The sequence below is a fragment of the Balaenoptera ricei genome, chromosome X (assembly GCF_028023285.1).
Source record: "Balaenoptera ricei isolate mBalRic1 chromosome X, mBalRic1.hap2, whole genome shotgun sequence".
Classification (NCBI taxonomy): domain Eukaryota; kingdom Metazoa; phylum Chordata; class Mammalia; order Artiodactyla; family Balaenopteridae; genus Balaenoptera; species Balaenoptera ricei.
The window spans coordinates 4210922-4232682 of record NC_082660.1 but is presented as its reverse complement, the minus strand read 5'-3'; the positions used below and the strand labels follow the sequence as shown (position 1 = coordinate 4232682).

Genomic DNA, 21761 nt, shown 5'->3' with positions numbered 1-21761 from the left:
GGTCAACATGCTTCACGCTGTAGTTTAACAGGGACAGGTGCTTCCTGGAAACCAGTAGCCATAAGGTCTAGCTCGGGCTGAGGAGCGCAAGTGGGCAAGTGACCTTGGACTACTCTTACCCCCTCCTGTGCCCTCAGCCTGCGTGATGCCAGCTTTATCCAACTATGAAAGGTCCTGTCCTGTGCAAGACGTTTCCCTGCACATTGGTCCAGAGCTGCCCAGCCTCTGAGTGGATGCGGCTCTTTTCCATCGTGCAGAAAATCCTTCTGTGACCCTTTCATATCAGATGGAGAAAACAAAGTCATTCCGGCCCATGTAGTCATGCTTTAGGAAACCAAACATCTTCTTTTCACCCAGGGATGAATCGGTATTATTTTACTCCTTGCATTTTGTGAATCTGGGTGGAGAAGAAAAATATATGCCGTGTCTCATGACATTTTTCTACGGGTGATAACAACTTGGAAGCAGTGGAGTGTTGATTCTAGAGATTTTTTTTTTTTTTCCTGCTGTTTGTTCTGGTCTGGTTAATATGCATGGAAGAAAATATAAATTATTTAGCAGTGACTTATCTGTAATTAAGTCTTCGAAATGAACTATGATATTTAGCTGATATATTTTCTTCTCAATTACTTAGAAAATTTAAGCCTTCCTTGGGGAATGGTTAGTCTTTCACTTGTCCTTTTAATGGTAATTGATTGGCTTGTTCAAATTATGCTGTTCTGGGAAGAAGGTTAACAGAATCTGGCAAGGTAATAAGCAAATGGCGTCCGATGAACAAAGAGCACTCTGTGTCCTGGATACGTGTCCTGATTAATTTCTCACCTTCCCAAAGTTGCAGGTTCATCCTGAGGGTAAACTTGCAGATGGGAAATACATCCGCTACAGAGTTTAAATTTCCTAACAGGTGTTCCTTTGCTTTCTTTTGCAGCTGGTATTTACATGGAGTCTTTTATAATCCATAGTTAATTAAAAGTCGCAACTAATCTAATTCTTTCGATATTGTAAGTTATATTTTTAAAATATTTAAACCAAGTACTTGCTCAAAAAGCAATGAATGAGGGTAAATTGAGGCTGAACGTGGAATCATGGTCATTTGTTATTTTATGCTTGGAAACGTCAGATTATCGTTGGAGCGTTTTACTGAAACCAATCCCAGTAGTGACCGTTGTTTACTGTAGCTTAATCTTCTCAGGTATTTTTAAATCATTACCATTTCAGTGGTCAAGTCTTTGAACCCGTCTCTGAAATGATGTGACGTGAACCATTTAAAAAAATTTTTGAAAGGCGTAAAGTAGCACAGAATGAGTGAGGATCCAGGGATATCTGACCAGAATTGAACTGATTTGAGGATAAAGTCCATTTCATTGCATTGCCTTTCAAAGTACAGAGACGACAGTGGAAGTCATTTTCCACAGTGGCGCCATCTTGTTTTTGCACAGCTGAAGATCAATGAATTGATCTTCTATCTTCAGGATAAATTGGAATAATTCTTTTTCATGTTGAAATGGCTAAACTGCTTTGGAAAGAAACATCAAAATGATGTGATGTTTCAGGACTTAGGGAGACCACTCTAAAGCCTTGATGCTGTAGACTTTCTCGGAAATGTTTTCCGGTAGCTGCTGGTTGAGAATCTTTCTGATCAAGTTCTTTCTAAGGGCCCCTCTATTGGGAGATGCAATGTCAGTCTTTCACATCTGAAAGGCACCCTCCTGAAGCCTCACCGCTACATCTGCTGTATTTTTCTGAGCCAGTCTTCTTGAAGGAAGAAGAAGTCAAAATGCATTTTCCTCACTTTCCACTCTTTTTGCAATCTATTAATTTCCTACTGCCACTGTAACTGGTGATCTCAAGCTTAATGGTTTGACACACAGGACACATTATTAACAAATTCAGTTCTGGAGGTCAGATGTCTGGGGCAAAGACCAATGTCAGCAGGGTTGGTTCCTTCTGGAAGGAGTAGGGGAGGATCCATTGTGTTGCCTTCTCTCATTTCTAGCGTACCTTGGTTCATGGTCCCACATCCCATCACCACCTCTCTCTGCTTCAGTTCTCACATCTCCTTCTCTGACTCTGACCCCTGCCCCCTCCTTTGAAGGACCTTGTAATTCCACTGGGCTTGGCCAGGTAACCCGGGGGCATCTCCCCATCTCAAGACCCTTAGTTTAATCCCATCTGCACAGTCCATGTAAAGTTCTCTGCCAGGGAAGGTTGTATGTTCTCAGGGATTCTGGAAAGTCAGAAGCAGATGACTTTGGAGGGCATTGTTGAACCCGCCACACTTAGAAGGCTATGATCCTGTGAGTGCCAGGAGATACATCTCACCTGTCACCTTCAAGGACCTCTACACCATCCATCTCCTTCATTGGCATGCTCTCTCCTCCATCTCTCTTTCTTTTTTTTTTTTTGGCTGTGCCCTGCGGCATGTGAGATCTTAACTCCCCGAGCAGGGATCGAACCTACAGCGCCCCCTGCAGTGGAAGCTCGGAGTCCTAAGCACTGGACCGCCGGGGAAGTCCCCTCTCCTCCATCTCTTTGACAACATTCTTGTTTCTCGTTTTCCCCCCTTCCTAGCATCCTCTTCACTTCCTTTCTTCCCCACGCCCCTTCCTTCTTCTTTGTTCCTCTCCCTTTGGAATCTCGCCCTCTGCCCTTGATGGAGGCCGTGTGTACAAGATCCTCACATGTGTGAACAAAGACTGGGGGCCTTTGGTAACTTGACCTCAGGCTCCCCTCTCTACGCCATCTCTGACATCCCTCCACATACACTCTGTCCCAGGCATGTCAGAACCTTCCAGACCCAGCCCTGTTCCATTTCAAACCTCCATGTCTCTTGCAGGGATGCCCCGCTTTCCTCCCTCAGCTGACCGTTCTTGCAGCTGCAAAAATTCAGTCCAACCTTCTGATTCCATTTGCACCTGGACATCGCTTCTCAGGGAAGCCTTGCTCCTCCCCTAAAATCCATTACTGAAGAGAGCATCTCCGTGATAATGGGGTCCCCCTGCCTCTTTAATGTCTCACTTCTCTCCTAGACTAAAAATCTAAGTATTGGAAATATTTTATATTGCTCTAACCCTCGCCTCATCTGACACAGTGTCCCCTACACAGTGAAAACTTATTGATCAAATTAATGTTGTGATAAATTAGTAGCGACGAAGACCGTGTGTAGAGATAATCTCACTGCGCTGCCGTCAGTCTCTTACACTTTTATGTATTTGTATTAGTTCCGTAGTACGTGTGTCTATGTAAATTATAATAGATTATTGAAGAAGTCACGATCCCCTTGAGAGTTCTTTGTGCCGCCTGCTGAAATTGAGCAAGTCTCTACGGAGTTGTCAAAAGAGGGCAGGTGTTCACATGACCTGAGCGGTCCTCATTCCCCACGGGTTCGTCCTCACGTTCCTGAGCGCTATCGATGCCCCAAGGGAGCTGAGAATTATGTTCCATCCTGAGCGCAGAGAGTGATCGTTGCTGTCACTCCAAGGGAATGAGGCAAAATATCGGTGTCTCCTAAGGCAATAGTGTTTTCCTCCAAGAACGCTTTGCCTTCACTTTACTTAAAGAAAAATGTCGGCCAGGGTGGTGGAAATGAACGGATAACCTTGTGCTGGTGGATAGGACTCTGCTCCAGGGAAGATACTAAAGAGTCATATTTTCAAAATAACATCGAGAGATGAAAGTGAACTTTAAAAAAAAAGAAATGCTGTCAGCAATTTAGACCTTCTGAAGGTCATGTGGAGAATTGCTTAACTGGAGTTATTGCAGCTATGAGCAGTAACTTTTTCTTTTTTGAGGAATGGCCTAGCCAAAGATTCTTTTTCTTAACCCAGTTCTGCTGCTAACTTTCTTTTTATAAATAGTAAACAGACATGTCCGATGTTAATGACAATAAACGGACACATTACATTGGAACACGTTCATCTTAATTTGTATCCTGGTGTGGTTTTTTGTTTGTTTATAAATTTATTTATTTATTATTATTATTTTTGGCTGCGTTGGGTCTTCGTTGCTGCACGCGGGCTTTCTCTAGTTGCTGTGAGCGGTGGCTTCTCTTGTTGCGGAGCATGGGTCCTAGACACGCGTGCTTCAGTAGTTGTGGCATGTGGGCTCAGTAGTTGTGGCTCGAGGGCTCTAGAGCGCAGGCTCAGTAGTTGTGGTGCACGGGCTTAGTTGCTCCATGGCATGTGGGATCTTCCCGGACCAAGGTTCGAACCCGTGTCCCCTGCATTGGCAGGCGTATTCTTAACCGCTGCGCTACCAGGGAAGTCCCTGGTGTAGTTTTGTAAAGGAAGGTTTAGTTGAGGCCTCTCCCATGTGGAAATTCACTTAGTCCTTTTGTTCTCTTGAAGGGCTCTTGTTTTAATTTCTAAACTGAACTTATTTCCTAAAGCTACACATTTTTTTTGAGCTAAGTATTATTATTATTATTATTCCCATTTTACAGATAAGGGAGTTGAGGCCCAGAGACGTTAATCAACTTCCCCAAGGGCACACAGCTAGATGTTGTTAATCAACTTGCCCAAGGACACACAGCACACAGTGGTAGAGCCAGGATTGGAATTAAAGCTACACATTTAATTTTCTAAGACAAAAGGAGCTAAATTTACTTAAAACTTGAAGGGCTCTTACTGTCCGGACATTAACTTATCAGTCATTTCCTACGTGCTCTTAAAAAGGTAGCTGCTGGGCTTCCCTGGTGGCACAGTGGTTAAGAATCCGCCTGCCAAGGCAGGGGACACGGGTTCGCGCCCTGGTCCAGGAAGATCCCACATGCCGCGGAGCAACTAAGCCCGTGCACCACAACTACTGAGCCTGTGCTCTAGAGCCCGCGAGCCACAACTACTGAGACCATGAGCCACAACTACTGAAGCCCACGTGCCTAGAGCCCGTGCTCCGCAGCAAGAGAAGCCACTGCAATGAGAAGCCCGCTCACCGCAACTAGAGAAAGCCCACGTGCAGCAACGAAGACCCAACGCAGCCAAAAATAAATAAATAAAATAAATAAATTTATTTATTAAAAAAAAAAAAAGAAAAGGTAGCTGCCTTCAGCATGGTAACTATTAGATGACAGGGAGTAATAAGGAAATGTCTCTGGGAAGGAAGAAAGGATCAAAGGGAGACCACATCCCAGCCCTGTACGGCAGGAACAAGCCACCTCTTTCTCCATCTTCTTTTTTGCCCACGACATGAACCTGAGCTTTGCTCGTGTCTCTGTGATTTGCAATTGCTTTTCAGTCCTGAGAGAGAAGCACTTGCTCCCTCCAGCTGACGTGTCTGAGAGGTCGGGCTTCAAGTGCCCAGTGGTCATGATGGATAAACCTGCCATCAGTGGCAGCCCTGTAATAGGGTGTGAACCCAACTCGGATCACATTGGGACATTACAGTCAGAGCACCCTCGTCCACTTATCAGACCAAGGCGCCCCCTCACGCACACCACGCGATTGCTCTCCTCGTATTGGAATGCCACAAAATGTATACAAGTAGCAACATTCTAAATTTTAGCCTACTATCATGGTTTTAAAAAATGAGTTACTCTGAGCCCTTGACACTCACAGGAGATGGTTGACATTTAGGATACTCCAGTCCCATGTGTCTGGAATGATCTTGATGGTAAGATGACATGACCTGAAGCCTTATCCATTACCCTTGAGTTTATTAATACTTTGTAACCTTGGTGAACAAAATCTGCCTTTTTCCCTTGTCATGCTATAATCGGTGGTTTAGTGTCTTTTAGTTATTAGTCTGTGGGAGCTTTCTTAGCTCAAGACTTCAAAAGATTGAATTGATGTTCTGTCTTTGCCAGTCCCATGGAATTTAGGTTTCCGCCATTTTACCTGAGTTAGTAAACTATTTTAGCACGTGTGCGTGCACACACACACACACACACCACACACCTACAAAGATGAATATATGCTTAGCATTTCTATATTTTACCCTTTTTTAGAAAAAGTCATTGAAGGAGTGTTGTCTTCCCGAGCTCTTTTGGACTCAAAGCTTGATGTGCAATCATGTGCACCATGGTTCTGATGGTGGCCACCACTACATTGCAATACTTTATTTCATATAAATGAGTCAGTGCCCACTAGAATAATTTTACATGCATGTATTGCTTGACAGTTTTCAAACTTGCCTTCATAGTCATGGTTTTATTGGATTCTGGCAACAGGTTAGGCTGGCATATCTTGTCCATTTTCCAGGAGTAGATCCTGAGGTGTAAGGGCTTGAAATGGTTGCTGGAAAAAAGTCACCGTGGGCTCCTTTTCAGTGATTATCGTGTCCATTGTGTACAGAAGGATCCTAGGAGATGGTGCCTTCCCACAGGGAGTTGAGAGTGACAAAATCAATATATTAATGCAGATAGGAATCCACCTGTATTCACAGTAAAACATATTGTGATACTTAGTCAAGTATCAGAACTCAGTCGGTAAACATGATCACATTTAATCACGCTAAGTTATGTCATATAAGCAAGATGGGCTAACTACCCTTCTTAAGATGTTTTTCAACATGGAATTCTGGTAATGTATCCTCATCCGTACCCCAGCCATTAGTTTCGGAGTCACAAGTTTTCTGCATTTGTGTGACCAAAAGATGGGCATCCGTGCTTTACTGCAGGCGGGCACAGAATTCACAGTGATATCTGAGAACACATAGGGAGACAGCTAAGACCTGCCTATCTCCATGAAACCATCTGAATTCTGTCAGCCTCAGTCATCTTCCCACCTTTTAAATGCTGGGTGTATGAAATTTAAAAGATGCCTCCTGGTGTTCTTTACAAAGTTCTGGAGTTCCTACTATCAACCAGCAATTTTTTCGTGTTCAAAGGACATGATTTTGCCTGCGTTGTCTGCTGTGATTTGACCATTGACTAGAATTATTCATAAATCTTGACCACACATCAAGGTATTATGCTTGTGTCATCAAAAATGATGATAAACAGAGTATTATTTTTTTAATTTATTTTTTATTGAAGTATAGTTGAATTACAATGTTGTGTTAACTACTGCTATACAGCAAAGTGATTCTGTTATACATTTACATACATTCTTTTCCATTATGGTTTATCACAGGATGTTGAATATAGTTCCCTGTGCTCTACAGTAGGACCTTGTTGTTTATCCATCGTATATATACCAGTTTGCATCTGCTAACCCCAAACTCCCACTCCATCCCTCCCCCATCCCTCCTCCCCCTTGGCAACCACAAGTCTGTTCTCTATGTCCATGAGTCTGTTTCTGTTTCATAGGTAGGTTCATTTGTGTCATATTTTAGATTCCACAATATAAGCAATGTCATATGGTATTTGTCTTTCTGTGTCTGACTTGCTTCACTTAGTATTGATAATCTCTAGTTGCATCCATGTTGCTGCAAATGGCATTATTTCATTCCTTTTCATGGCTGAGTAATATTCCATTGTATATTTGTACCACATCTTCTTTATCCATTCATCTGTCGATGGACATTTAGGTTGTTTCCATGTCTTGGCTATTGTAAATAGTGCTGCTGTGAACATAGGGGTGCATGTATCTTTTTGAATTAGAGTTTTGTCTGGATATATGCCCAGGAGTGGGATTGCTGGATCGTATGTGACTCTATTTTTAGTTTTCTGAGGAACCTCCATACTGCTCTCCATAGTGGCTGCACCAACTTACATTCCCACCAACAGTGCAGGAGGGTTCCAAATAGGTTATTTATTTAAATGAATCATATAAGGGGAAGTGTTTGCCCCCATATCATCATTTCCCGTCGGACTTTGCCACCCTAGCATTCCGCCCCCTGAATTTAGCCTTCTCTCTTTGGGTTATCAGTCATAGCAGAGGCTAACAATTACATAGCTCTTCCTCTGTGCTAGGACCTATTCCAAGTGCTTTTTTTTTTTTTAAATAAATTTATTTATTTATTTTTGGCTGCGTTGGGTCTTCACTGTTGTGCCGGCTTTCTCTAGTTGTGGTGAGCGGGGGCTACTCTTCATTGAGGTGCGCGGGCTTCTCGTCGCAGTGGCTTCTCTTGTTGCGGAGCACGGGCTCTAGGCACGCGGGCTTCAGTAGCTGTGGCACGCGGGTTCAGTAGTTGTGGCTCATGGGCTCTAGAGCACAGGCTCAGTAGTTGTGGCTCACGGGCTTAGTTGCTCCATGGCATGTGGGATCTTCCTGGACCAGGGCTCGAACCCTTGTCCCCTGCATTGGCAGGCAGATTCTTAACCACTGCGCTACCAGGGAAGTCCCTGGATATTGTATTTTCTAGAGATATAAATGAGATTCTGACTCAATTTTTAAAAAAAAATTTATGGAAGTACAGTTGATTTACAGTGTTGGGCCAATCTCTGCTGTCCAGCAAAGTGATTCAGTTATACACATATATATTCTTTTTCATATTCTTTTCCAGGATGGTTTATCCCAGGAGATTGGATATAGTTCCCAGTCCTTCCCTACCCCTCCTCTCCCCCTTGGCAACCACCAGTCTGTTCTCTTATGTTTATGCTGACTCAGTTTTTGATTAAAGACCCCTGGGCTGAGTGAAAACACTCATGGCCATTATGAACCCTTTACAAGTAAAATGAACAGGAGAAGATACAGCTTGTGATCTTGAATTGATTGGATGACAAAGATGGCAGGAAGTGAGGAAATTCATTGAGGAAACGTCAGAGCTCAATGTTGGCAAATGTATTTTGATGAGCATCTCATATACCTACCCTCATTCCTGATTCCAGATAATTTGTCTGTGTAAATTTTCACTTTTAGTCCTATTTCTTACTTTTTTTGAGGTTGGTTTTATTTTCCCCATTTAAAAAACATTTTTATCGGAGTATAGTTGATTTACAATGTTTGGTTAATATCGGGTATACAGCAAAGTGATTTATATATACATATATCCACTCTTTTATTTTTTTTAAGATTCTTTTCCCGTATAGGCCGTTGCAGAGTATTGAGTAAAGTTCCCTGTGCTCTACAGTAGGTCCTTATTAGTTGTCTATTTTATATATAGTAGTGTGTATATGTCCATCCTGATCTCCCCATTTATCCCTCCTCCCCATCGTTTGGTAACCATAAGTTTGTTTTCTACATCTGTGACTCTATTTCTATTTTGTAAATAAGCTCATTCATTTGTACCCTTTTTTTTTAGATTCCATATATAAGCGATATCATATGTTATTTGTCTTTCTCTGGCTGACTTACTTCACTCAGTATGACCATCTCTAGGTCCATCCATGTTTCTGCAGATGTCCTATTTCTTACTTGTTTAAAAATTGTTTTAATCCTTTTTTAAAATTTTGTTTGGCCATGCGGCACCCGGGATCTTAGTTCCCAGACCAGGGATCGAACCCGCGTCCCCTGCAGTGAAAGTACACAGTCTTAACCACTGGACCGCCAGGGAATTCCTTTTTTTTTTTTTTTTTTTCTTAGAGGCATCTTTGCCAGATAAAAATGAAGAAAAGAAATTAAATGCTTTAGGATTTGATATGTACATGAAAAACATTACATCAAGCTCTTTATTCAGTGACTTTGGAAAGCCTTTAATTCAGTGTAATGAATTCTATTTCATGGAGTGCATTCTCCCTACTTCAAGGTGGTTTAACACCACCTAATTTGTTTTTTATTGAAGTATAGTTGCTGTACAATATTATATAAGTCACAGGTGTACAACATAATGATTCACAATTTTAAAGGTTATATCCATTTATAGTTATTATAAAACTTTGGGTATATTCCACGTATTGTGCAGTATATCCTTGTAGCTTATTTTATACCTAATAATTTGTTCCTCTTACCCCCCTCCCCCTATCTTGCTCCTTCCCCCCCTCCCCTCTCCCCACTGGGAACCACTAGGTTATTCTCTATATCTGTGAGTCTGCTTCCTTTCTGTTGTATTCACTAGTTTGTTGATACTACCTAATATTATGCCACCCTGCCATTTATATATGCCATTTATATTAAATCCAGGTCCTTGTATAGTGGTATTTTTCTCAGAGTAAGAAAGATAAATGACTTCCTTGGATGGTGCAGAATTTGGATTGAACACACGTATTGTTTTTAATCCAAGTTAGATTGAACGCAAGCATTTTTTAACCTCTTTTAAAACTCTAAGCTCCGTTGATCTTCTGTTAGACCAGAGGTTTCCATCCATGTGGCAAAGTACTGTTTTTCCCCCTGCTGCCCAGGAAATAGAAGATGTTTATTTGGAGGAATTGAATGCAAGAGAGAAGGACCCAGGGACTTCAGAATTAGTGGAGTGAGGACTGTCCCCAGACAGAACAACTAGGGAATTACATGCATTCTGCATCCCAGTGGCAAGTGGTATCCTACTGCCCGCTACTTCCCTCCCAAGTTGAAAGCCCCTAGGCTTGTCCAAACACGTATGGGAGGCACCTTTTTATGGGGAAACTGAATGAGCAGTGAAAAGAATTCCATAAATAGCATTTGAAAGCCATTTGAGTAACTTGCTTTTTCACTGTATAAAAGTCCACCTGCTGAGGACCACAACCTACTGACGCAGAGCTTATTCGCTGATGAGAAAAGATAGCCTTACATCCTAGATATTTTAGGGTAGCTTCCAATAAGAGAATCTTAAAAAAAAATGAACAACGGAAAAATGTTATCTGGAGGAAACATACACAGCACCAACTAGAAACGTGAAAAAAGAAAACAACCCTCTCATCTATAACTTGTGGGAGATATGCTAAAATATCAATCCTTTAAAAAAGTGGGACTCCTATGAAAAAGTAACATAATAGCCAAATTTAAAAAAAAATGGAGCCAGACATAAATATGAAGATATTTCCTATGGATAAAACCTGATGGAAAAAAAAGGAAAGAAAGAAAATTAAGTCTCAATCGAGGAATTCATCATCCAAACAGTGGTTCCAGCAAAGGGTGACAAAGAATAAAAGGGGCAGAAGAGACTTGTAAATAATTTTCATTTTCCCCCCATCACTGAAAGATCTAAGCTTTCACACTTACGTGGCACATTAGATGCCCAGCGTGAGAATGAAATGAACTTCACGCCCGAAGCACGCTGCTGTGAAATTTCAGAACAGCAGCTACACGGAGAAGATCCTAAGAGATTGGGATCCTCTGAGCGGTTGGAAGGGCAAGTGAAAAAAGAGAAACCCCCCCCCCCCCGAATAATCAATAGTTAGAATGCCACAGGCCCTTCAAAGTCTTTCCCAAAGATTCAACGACAGAAACTTCCAGAACCCCAGATAGAACTGATTTCCGACTTAGAACTCCACTCTGAACCAAACTATGCATGTGAGGTCAGAGTCTAGAATTTGAACTCATGCATGGTCTCTAAAGATCGACTTTTCATGCCTTTTTTTTCTCAGAAGGCCGTGTGATAATGTGTTCCTTCAAATAGCAGAATACACAGTGAGTGGAAATGTTTTCCAAGAAACAATGGACTTCACAGAAAATAGCCAGAGGAACTGAGTCCCCAGTGAATTCCGGGTGGAGACTGGGTCACAAAAGGATGTTCCAGAGAGACACCAAGGAAAAAAAAATAAACGAAAAGGAAATGAAGCATTTGATCCCGTGGAGACCATCCTTGAGATGAGCATTAAGAAAAATGAAGAGTAGATTCACAGAAGTATGAAAGTGAAACTCTGAGGCTGTAATTGTCTCCAGTTAAAACAGGTGATTCAAAAAAGAAGAGTTTTGTTAGCATACAGAGCTTGGTTCAAGAGTGACCATTAATTGCACGGTTACAATGGTGTTTGTACTAGAAAATGAGATAAGCAAAAGTGTTGGAACTGTATCGGGAAATTTAGAGGCAAATAGGTTGGATCATCTATAGATAGTATCTAAAAAAGACTTGTCAAGAAAAAGGAGCAAACTGTTCAGAACTACGATGGGGCGTATTTTAAGAAGTAAAGCTGAGACACCTGAAAGTCTTTCCCCTCCTGAGGTAGCCATGGTGATGGGGGAGCGGGTGGACCTTGGGGGAGGAATTTGCTGTTTGATGCTATTGTTGCTGCTGAAACAATACTTATACTTTGGCTTTGAAGACAGCATACGAGTCTTTCCTTGGTGAAATGAAATTTTTCTAAAGGAAAAATAAAATAAGACCCAAATTTCCCAGGGTGTGTAGGTGGATACCCTTTTCTAAAGCATCGTTTGGCCAATCGGGCGACCCATTAGAATCACCTGGAGGATTTGATAAATACCAACACCTGTGCCTCGACCCGCCCCCAGCCCAGAGACGCTGACAGAGGCGGTCTGGAGTGCAGCCTGAGTAGTGGGATTTTTCACTTCTCCCCGAGGATTCTAATAAACAGCCACCTTTAAGAACCAGGGACCTACAGTAACACAGATTCCTGCCTCTTTAAAAATCACATCCACGGTTCCCTTCACCGAGGTAAGGCGCTTTCCCTTAAAAGATAAAATGAGGATATAACCTGAGCAAACTTCATTACTCAGTTGTTTTTTATTCCTTATTATCGGATGTGTTCTTTATAGAAAGGCAGTCACTGCTGAAAAATGACCTAATGCTTCTCTCAAAAAGCCTTTCATTTTTCCGGTTGTTTTCTTTTTTCTTTTTTTTTTTTTAAACTGAAGTCACAGAATGTTCTCGTTGTGGAGGGCTTTGTCTGTCCTACAGGAAGCCCACTGGGCTGGTTCAATGGCACCGTTGCGATTTAATTGTTCCAGTTTTTCCTGTTTCTGGAATGGCGCATGAACTTGAATTAAATACAATTATCTCAGTTTGTGTTTCCCGGGCAGTCGGTCATCCTAAGTGGCTCCTTGGAGGAGCTCCTTGCATTCCTCTGGTCTGATTCCATGAGGTCCTTTCACTCGGGAGTGAGGGACATCATTACCGGCCCTAGAAATGTGTTCAGTGGTCGAACATGCTTGCGTGGAAGCCAAAATTCCTTTCAGTATAATCTGGCCTTTCCCGAGCTTCTACAGTGAGGAGTATTTTCTACCAATCAGCACTGGCCTTTATGAATAGCATGCTTTATCTTTTGCAGCTAGTATAGCCTACATTTCTTCAATGCACTTTATACGCGATAAATATCAGGTGTGGTGTAGGTCTCTATATTATTAGCTGAGAAGCCAGGGGCTCACCAAAGTGTTTATTTTTTATTTTATTTTATTTTTTGGCCGCAGCGTGTGTCATGCGGGATCTTAGTTCCCCTACCAGGGATCGAACCCTTGCCCCCTGCATTGGGAGTGCAGGGTCTTTCTTAACCACTAGACCGCCAGGGAAATCCCCGAAGTGTTTATTTTTGAGAAGTCCCTTTTATCCCAGGAGAAGCCCACTCACGAAATTCGTGCAGTGCTGACAGAGCTGGCTTTGTGATATGATCTAATCCTTGAGTCTCTTAAATGATGGATGTCACTAGAACTTATGTACTTGGTCTTCGGTTACAGACATCTGTGTTCCCTCCTGCCTTGAGGTCCCGTCCTATGATCTGGAAAACCAGCCTATTTCCAGGAGACGGTTCTCCTTGGATGCGGGGCTGTGTCTCCATCCTGCCTCTTCTGATTTTCCTTTACCTTTTTTGAAGAGTTCCGGCTGCCTAACTTTACTCTTAGAATATCCTTAACGCTAATGAATCTCTGATGTTCTTGAGTATATTTTTAAAAGCTCTTTATTTGTGAGTAAAATTAAGCATCAAAATGGGCCTCCTCGGAAGGAGGCTTCTAATTTTAATCTAGGCTGTAAAAATCTCGGGGAAAGCAGCCACACACACACACACATACACACACACACACGTACACACATACACACATAAAGTTTATTTGTTAATACATATTGAAGGCAGTTATCTGAGCCGCCATAAATTCAGTGTGTTTTCCTAATGACCTAATTAACTCGAAGGACATTCTTAACAGAGGCAAATTGTTTTGCATGTGGTCGTTCTAAAACCTCTTTGACGCAGTCAGCCTGTGCTCCTCCAGTATTTGAAGCTGCAAAGGAATTTAGTCTTCAAATGGCACCCTGGCTGTTGGTAAATTTCCACTCAGGGGAATTTGCCAGATGAAAATTTAACATCAAGGTTTTGTGTGTGTATATCACGTCCTCTTCGTGCTACCGTCAGGGGTGGGCCAGTGGAAAAGAACATGCAGTAACAGAGACTAGTTAAAGGATAATTAGACATAGGGGAAATAGAACCATCATGGCAGAGGATTTAATTGGGTTTAATTGGGTTAAGAGGAATAGGCCAGAATGAAAGAATAGCTCTTAATAGGAGGTCTGAAAATAGCCAAGGAAAGCATTCATCGCAGAAAAAAAAATCTGTGGCATCTGATTATTGTAGTGAAAAAAAAAATCAACCTTTTTATATCCTTTTCTGTACAGAAAGAGGTGAAGGGAAGAAAGAAATCTTCCCACATATGCACTGAAGAAGAGCAAGGGAGAGTTTTCAGGTGCAAAAGGGAGGTGGTACAGGTTATAAGTCAGAAGGGATAGACTTACCTTTTTAGAGTTTCAGGATTTTGCCATTTGTTAAACACTTTGGAGCTTATGTAACTTTGAGTCTTCCCTCATCCTTTGTCTTAGAAATGGACCATAGGGAATAGGTAGGACACATAGAGAAGCAGTGGGTTTATGCACGCCTCCATCAATGCTGTTCATCCCTGGATTTCTTCTCGATGGCTTTAATGAGTTCAGACTCTGGTTACCCAGCATCCAATGGCAAATTTTTTTTTGTGGGAGTATAGTTGATTTACAATGTTGTTAGTTTCAGGTGTACAGCAAAGTGAATCAGTTATGCATATACATATATCCACTCATTTTTAGATTCTATTCCCATATAGGTCATTACAGAGTATTGAGTAGAGTTCCCTGTGCTATACAGTAGGTCCTTATTAGCTATCTATTTTATATATAGTAGTGTGTATATCTCAATCCCAATCTCCCAATTTATTCCTCCCCCTGTTTCTCCCCGGTAACTATAAGATTGTTTTCTACATCTGTGACTCTGTTTCTGTTTTGTATAAGTTCATTTGTACCCTTTTTTTAGATTCCACATATAAGTGATATCATAAGATATTTGTCTTTCTCTGTCTGGCTTACTTCACTTAGTATGATAATCTCTAGGTCCATCCATGTTGCTGCAAATGGCATTATTTTGTTTGTTTTTTATGGCTGAGTAATATTCCATTGTGTATATGTACCACATCTTCTTTATCCATTCATCTGTCAGTGGACACATGGGTTGCTTCCATGTCTTGGCTGTTGTAAATAGTGCTGCAGTGAACATTGGGGTGCATGTATCTTTTCGAATTATGGTTTTCTCAGGGTATATGCCCAGGAGTGGGATTGCTGAATCATATGGAAACTCTATTTTTAGTTTTTTAAGGAACCTCCATACTGTTCTCCATAGTGGGTGCACCAATTTACATTCCCACCAACAGTGTAGGAGGGTTCCCTTTTCTCCACACCCTCTCCAGCATTTGTTGTTTGTAGACTTTTTCATGATGGCCACTCTGACCGGTTTGACTCCAGTGGCAAATTAATTAACTTCTCTTCTTCTGACTCTTTCCCCTCCTCTGTTCACTTCTGGTATTTCAAATTGAAACTCACATTAGCTATCGTGTTCTATGTATCTAGGATTAGAAAGACGTGTGAGTTTTCAACATTCCTTTATTCTCAAGTTTTAGGTTTAAAATTTAAGTGGCTTTGGTTCAGAAAGAGAGAAGGACCCTGCCTTTGCTGGAATCATTCCAGAGGTGAAGGGGTGCCCTGGCCTTGGAGTTGATCCCTGCCTCTTCCGTATACAAGTGGTGTTGATAAAGGATGAATTCCTGGTCCCAATATTCCTATCAGTCACTTGTCATGGGCATAGCTTTGACCACTAGGGAAGCCAGGCTGAGGTGGTGTCAGGTTCCAGCAAAGGTCTATGGGGAGGGATGCCCAGGAAGACTTCCCTGACCTGGACAGGTGTGACCACAGCAAAGCAAGACCTTCAGGTGGAGGTGTCATGCCTTCTCACGGGGGACTTAGGCTAAGGGCACGTTTTCCGAAGGGAGGGCAGAAGAGCCAGAAAAGCCTTGTTACAAGATTGCTGAGTGGGTGATCTTTTTTCACTCAACCACATTTACCTTATCCACCAGCAGAAAGCCCTTCTATAACCAGGTCAGGGTAGCTGGCGATGCAGGCGGTATCAGTAGTGTGGCATTAATCAAGGGATTTTAACCATGCCTACTCAGGGTGTGTGTGTGTGTGTGTGTGTGTGTGTGTGTGTGTGTGTGTGTGAGAGAGAGAGAGAGAGATCCCTTTGTCAGTTTGGGGAAAAATATACACCCTTTCTGAACATAGTATTTTAATTCATAAGATAAATAACCTTAAAAGGAAACCAGTTTTATTGACATAGTTATCAAGATATTCTTTAAATGTGCCATAGTATTTTATTATTGAAGTATAGCCGATTTGCAACATTGTGTTAATTTCTGCTGTACAGCAAAGTGACTCAGTTATACATGTATATATGTTATTTTTCATATTCTTTTCCACTATGGTTTATTACAGGATATTGAATATAGTTCCCTGTGCTCTATAGTAGGACCTTGTTTATCTGTTTTATATATAGTAGTTTGTATATGCTAATCCCAAACTCCTAATTTATTTTCCCCCCTTTCCCCTTTGATAACCATAAGTTTGTTTTCTGTGTCTGTGAGTCTGTTTCTGTTTTGCAAATAAGTTCATTTATATCGTTTTTTTAGATTCCACATATAAGTGATATCATATGGTATTTGTCTTTCTCTGTCCGATTTACTTCACTTAGTATGATCATCTCTAGTTCCATCCATGTTGCTGCAAATGGCATTACTTCGTTCTTTTTCATGGCTGAGTAATATTCCATTGTATATATGTACCACATCTTCTTTATCCATTCATCCGTCAGTGGACACTTAGGTTGCTTCCATGTCTTGGCTATTGTGCATAGTACTGCTATGAACATTGGGGTGAATGTATCTTTTTTTAATATTTATTTATTTGACTGTGCTGGGTCTTAGTTGCATGCGGGATCTTCATTGAGGCGGGATCTTTTTTTAGTTGCAGCATGTGGGATCTAGTTCCCTGGCCAGGGATGGAACCCAGGCCCCCTGCACTGGGAGCATGGAGTTTTAACCCCTGGACCATGAAGGAAGTCCCTGCATGTATCTTTTTGAATTAGAGTTTTCTCTGGATATGTGCCCAGGAGTGGGATTGCTGGACTGTAAAATGTGTCATAGTATTTTATGTGCTTCTTTTTTGTGTATTAAGTAACCAGATCTAGTTAAGAGGCTGATAATTGTCACAACTGGAAAGTAGTGGTGACTATAGACAGCATTTTGTGATATCTGCCATAGCATTAATTTGATAAGAAAATATGTGACTTCTGTTGGGGCAAAGTTACAGGGACTTCTCCTATTACTGAGTGTGTGTTTGTGTGTATGTTACACCTACATTCATAATTGAAGCAAAGCCTAAATTTCAGTTCACATTTACTGAAAACAAAGATGTAATCTCTCTCATCTGTTCTAGTTTATAGAACCCCTGGGTTCTATTCAGGGGCACCTGGGTGGGAATGGGAATCACGGACTCTGGGTAGAGAAACTGAATTTGGAACTGGGTAGAGGAAAGGATTTAAAAATTTAGTTTAGTCAGCTTTTCTTTTTAAAACCTGCATGTGTAGGTAAGAATTTTGCCAGAGGCTGGGGATGAGAGAGTAATTAGGCCCCAGTAGAGAGGGTACAGTGTGAGAGTCTTTGCGTGTGAAGATAAAGTAAGGAATCTAGTGGATTAGAATTTTCCCTCATTTTTATTTAAAAAAGTAAAGGTGTCAGGAGCAATGATAGTTGAATGCTATTTACTGCATTTATTGGCATAATAAATTTCATTTGCATGAATTTTACTTTTGTTACAATGCTTGTAAGGCTTTGGGGGTAGGTTAACAAGGAGATGCCTTTGAGCCTTGACCCTGACTCTGTCTCTTGACTACAGACTTCTTATTCTTTCCTCCCTTTGTGAATTCTCTCCTTTCTTTTGCATCCCTTTTCTTCCTTCCTCTGCTCCCTCTCCACACTATCGTGAGACACAGAGGTTTTCAGGGAAGAACACTCGCCTACATTCCACATCTTGGATGACCCTGTCAATTCCTAGAGATGGAAGGTCTCATCTCAGGTAGTTTCTGATGCTAAGACAGGAAGCCTGTCTGGAGTGTCTCAATCCCTGGGAAAAGAGTTGGTTTTCACACATGAATCTTCCTGTTTGAGGAAGGCAGAGGAAACGTGCTGGGGAACTGGTGGAGATGGTGGTGGTCAAGACAGAAAACAAACCCGCCTCTTCTGGGAGCTTAGAGTCGTGCTTGGCGAGTACAATGTGTGGGAACAGGATTGTTTAATCACCCAGAGTCCTACAGTGTATAAGCACATCAGCTCTCATCACTTGAAGTGACTCTACACCATCAGAAACACATGAGAGAAGAATTCCAACTGTCACAGTGAACATCACACTGAAAATAGTAATTTCCAAGATACAGCATCTTCCATATACGATGAAACAGCCTTCCCCATAAGATGAAGTATGCTTTAGGCAAATAGGATACAGGCTTCAGAGGAAAAGTGGGACACTCCAGCTGGGGTTATATAAGCTTGAGCCAGTCCTTGAGTCATGGATGGTGTCTCGGGAAACATCCTGAAGACACTCTCTATTGTTGGACACTGTACAGTTCATCAGTAGAGGCTATAAAGAGCCGTTTCAAAGCTACTTATTAAAGACCCAAATACTCACACTTATCATTATCACCTGAAATGGTTCTTGATTGTTGTCTCCTTTGGGAAGACTTGGTTCTTCTCATCCAGACTAACCCCAAAATGTCCAGTTGTTCAACCATCGATCTGCAGGCCCACCGTCTGACTGGGTGAGGTCCCACCACATCTAAGGTGAAACTGGGCTGTCTATAAAGGGACTCCTCTTTTTTGCTCACACTAGTAGCTTTCCTTTGCAGGAGAACTCACTCAACTTCTTGTCGTAAATATCTCCTTTTGGTGATCAAGATTACTTCAGCCCCCGTTATACAGCTCTGGGAACGCCTTTTATAGTGAATGGTATTAAGAGTGCTTCAGATGAACCTATCTATGAAACAGAAACAGAATCACAGACATAGAGAACAGACTGGTGGTTGCCAAAGGGGAGGGGTTGGGGAAGGGATGGAGTGGGAAGTTGGGGTTAGCAGATAGATGTAAGCTACTACATATAGGATGGATAAACAGCAAGGTTCTACTGTATAGCACAGAGAAGTATATTCAATATCCTGTGATAAACCATAATGGAAAAGAATATAAAAAGAGAACATATATATATATATATGCATAAATGAATCGCTTTGCTGCACAGCAGTAATTAACACAACATTGTAAATCAGCTATACTTCAATTTAAAAAATGGCTAAAAGAGATATAATAAGCAGAAAAAAAAGAGTGCTTAACATCTGGGCCTCCTTACTTTACTTGCAGAGATCTCACAAGTAGATCCTCGGAAATGGATCTGTACCTTAGTTTTTAAAGTTAGGTTCCATCAAAATTGACTGAAACTGGTAAAGTGCCACAGACTAACACTTTTTATTCTTGTGTCAAAGGGCAAACCCAAGACACTCTGTCTTCACGATGAAGCTCATACAGGCAAAAACCATAGGGGCTAAATCATGGGCCCCACAGGAGGTTTATGTTGGGGGTATGAATGGAGTCGCTGGTAGGGGGGTTTACTATGGTACCCACAGGAGCTCAGCTAAGGAGAGCATCGTGAATGCTGACTTGCCATTTTTCTGCCTTTCTTGTCCAGGTTCCTTATGACTTCCTTCGGTATCTGTCTCTTCCTTTTGATTGAATAACCTGTGCTGAGGACCTTCTCTTTCCCAAGTTTAACTTTTAATCATCTGTGGTCTTTGCCTTTCAACTGCTCATCGTCTAGCAATGAATGTGAATTGACTCTGAAATAATGTGTGTTCCTTCTGGTACATCTTTCCCACTGTCTGTAAATCTCGGTAGGCTTGTATTCACATTCTTCAGTTTGAGTCCTTCATGCCTCTGTTACCATCTGACAGAACCCCTCGGGGCCAGCTCTCTCTACATATCTAGAAGTTTCAATACGTCTCTTAGACACTCCATCCCAAATTCCAACCTGCAGAAGCCCACAGTCCCACAGAAGGAGGGGATGGGAAGAAGTGGGCCACGCATTTGCTTAATTGTAATAATTTAAATGCAGGCTTGACCTCATCACGTGGAATGTAGACTGTATTCAGATGGGAGTTTGATTATGTATCGTCACATTGATCAAAGTGGGTCACAGTGGAAGCATTCAGTGAAACCTCAGGAAGTAGTTATAAGTAGCTCTCGTTTCTTTGGGGAACACTTCTTGTTCCAAATGTATATATATTTACATACACATACATATGCATATGTGGTGTATATATTCACACGCACGTATCTGCCCATATACCTACGTGCAGTACTATCCTTAAGTTACATCCTATGCTGTGCCCATTTTATAGGTAAGAATGTGGAGGCATTGATGGTTTACAGCCTTCAGTGGTTGCTGATGGCGTTGAATTCTAGGCAGCCCAAGTCCAGAAGGCACTTTCCTAATCCTTGCCCGTACTCCTTCCAGATATTTAACAGCTGGATGAGTAAATGTTGCGATGCCCAGCGGTGAGTATTTGAGCCTATTTTTCAGATTGCTCACACTTAGACCGAACTATCTAGCAATGGGTAATCGGCATCACGTATAATATGTTTTATTGATCATGTACAACGTGAAGGGCCTTGCACAAGGTGCCGGAGAGATTTACAAAGAATGGAGAAGGCATAGTACCTGAACAAAAGGAACATAATACCTCAGTGGGTTGGTTTGGAGACATACACACACACACATGCACACACACACACGTGCATCATATTGTATTATTACTTTAGATGTAGATATGTGTATATTTTAAAACTATATACGTATAGTTATATATATGTATGCATAATTTCCAGTACAAACTCTTGTGAAATAACTCCATATGGTCAGATATGAGAAGGCGACAATGGATTATTTGTGTAGGATAGTGAGTACAAGGAATCCATGAATACCGGGGGAAACAATTAATATTCATTCTGAATCTGGGTGTAGAATTCAGGTGAATGTAAATCTAGTGACATTTTTATCCTGCCCATAGAGGTTTTGTGGTCCTGAAGAGTACATTTTTTAGGAATAGGGTTGTAAGCCTGTTTTATCTGCTTCTGACACCACACATCTTCCCGTATGCTTCAGTGCCAATGGTCTCCCCTGAATTATGGCTTCCTACCTCATTGGAGAGCTTTCTGTTCCCACCGCTTCGCTATTTCATGTGCACTCAGGTTTGAGGATAGCCGTCTGTGGTTTCAGAGGATCCTCAGGATGAAGGCAAGAGAAGAGGGCACATCCTCCAGGTCCTCGTGGCGCGGTCCAGGGGCCTGAAGCTCTGGGCGCTAAGTGATGGGTCAGAGGTTGCCTGGCTAATTAGCGACCTAGGCAGTAGCGTCTTAGGTGACCTGACTCTAGTTTTAGCGATGCTGTCAGCCACTGCTGCTTTTTATGGATTGTGTGGGCGGATGGCCCATTGCCTTGGGCTTGGCATGTAACCTTGGCGTTGATCTTTTTCCTTCCCTTTTAAAATTTCAGATATTTTCATTTAAAATTTCAGATACTTTTTTAAGTGCTTGGGAAAATGAAGTGAGGGCAAACCTATATATAGACATGCATCTCTTGATGGAAATCTGCACTGTGAAATAACCATGCTCATAAAATGTGCACTA

At 41.7% G+C, this 21761-nt stretch overlaps 1 protein-coding gene across 7 annotated transcripts in view; it reads left to right on the top strand.

Moving 5' to 3' along the window:
* NLGN4X (neuroligin 4 X-linked) overlaps positions 1-21761 on the top strand; it is a 328533-nt gene that overhangs the window by 42905 nt on the left and 263867 nt on the right. The window contains exon 1 of one of the 7 annotated variants that reach the window (XM_059910987.1): positions 12243-12348. The exons of the other annotated variants lie outside the window; for them this stretch is intronic. The gene's annotated coding sequence lies outside the window, so the exon portion shown is untranslated. Of the gene's footprint in view, positions 1-12242; positions 12349-21761 lie in introns of those variants that run through there. 7 annotated transcript variants of the gene reach the window in all.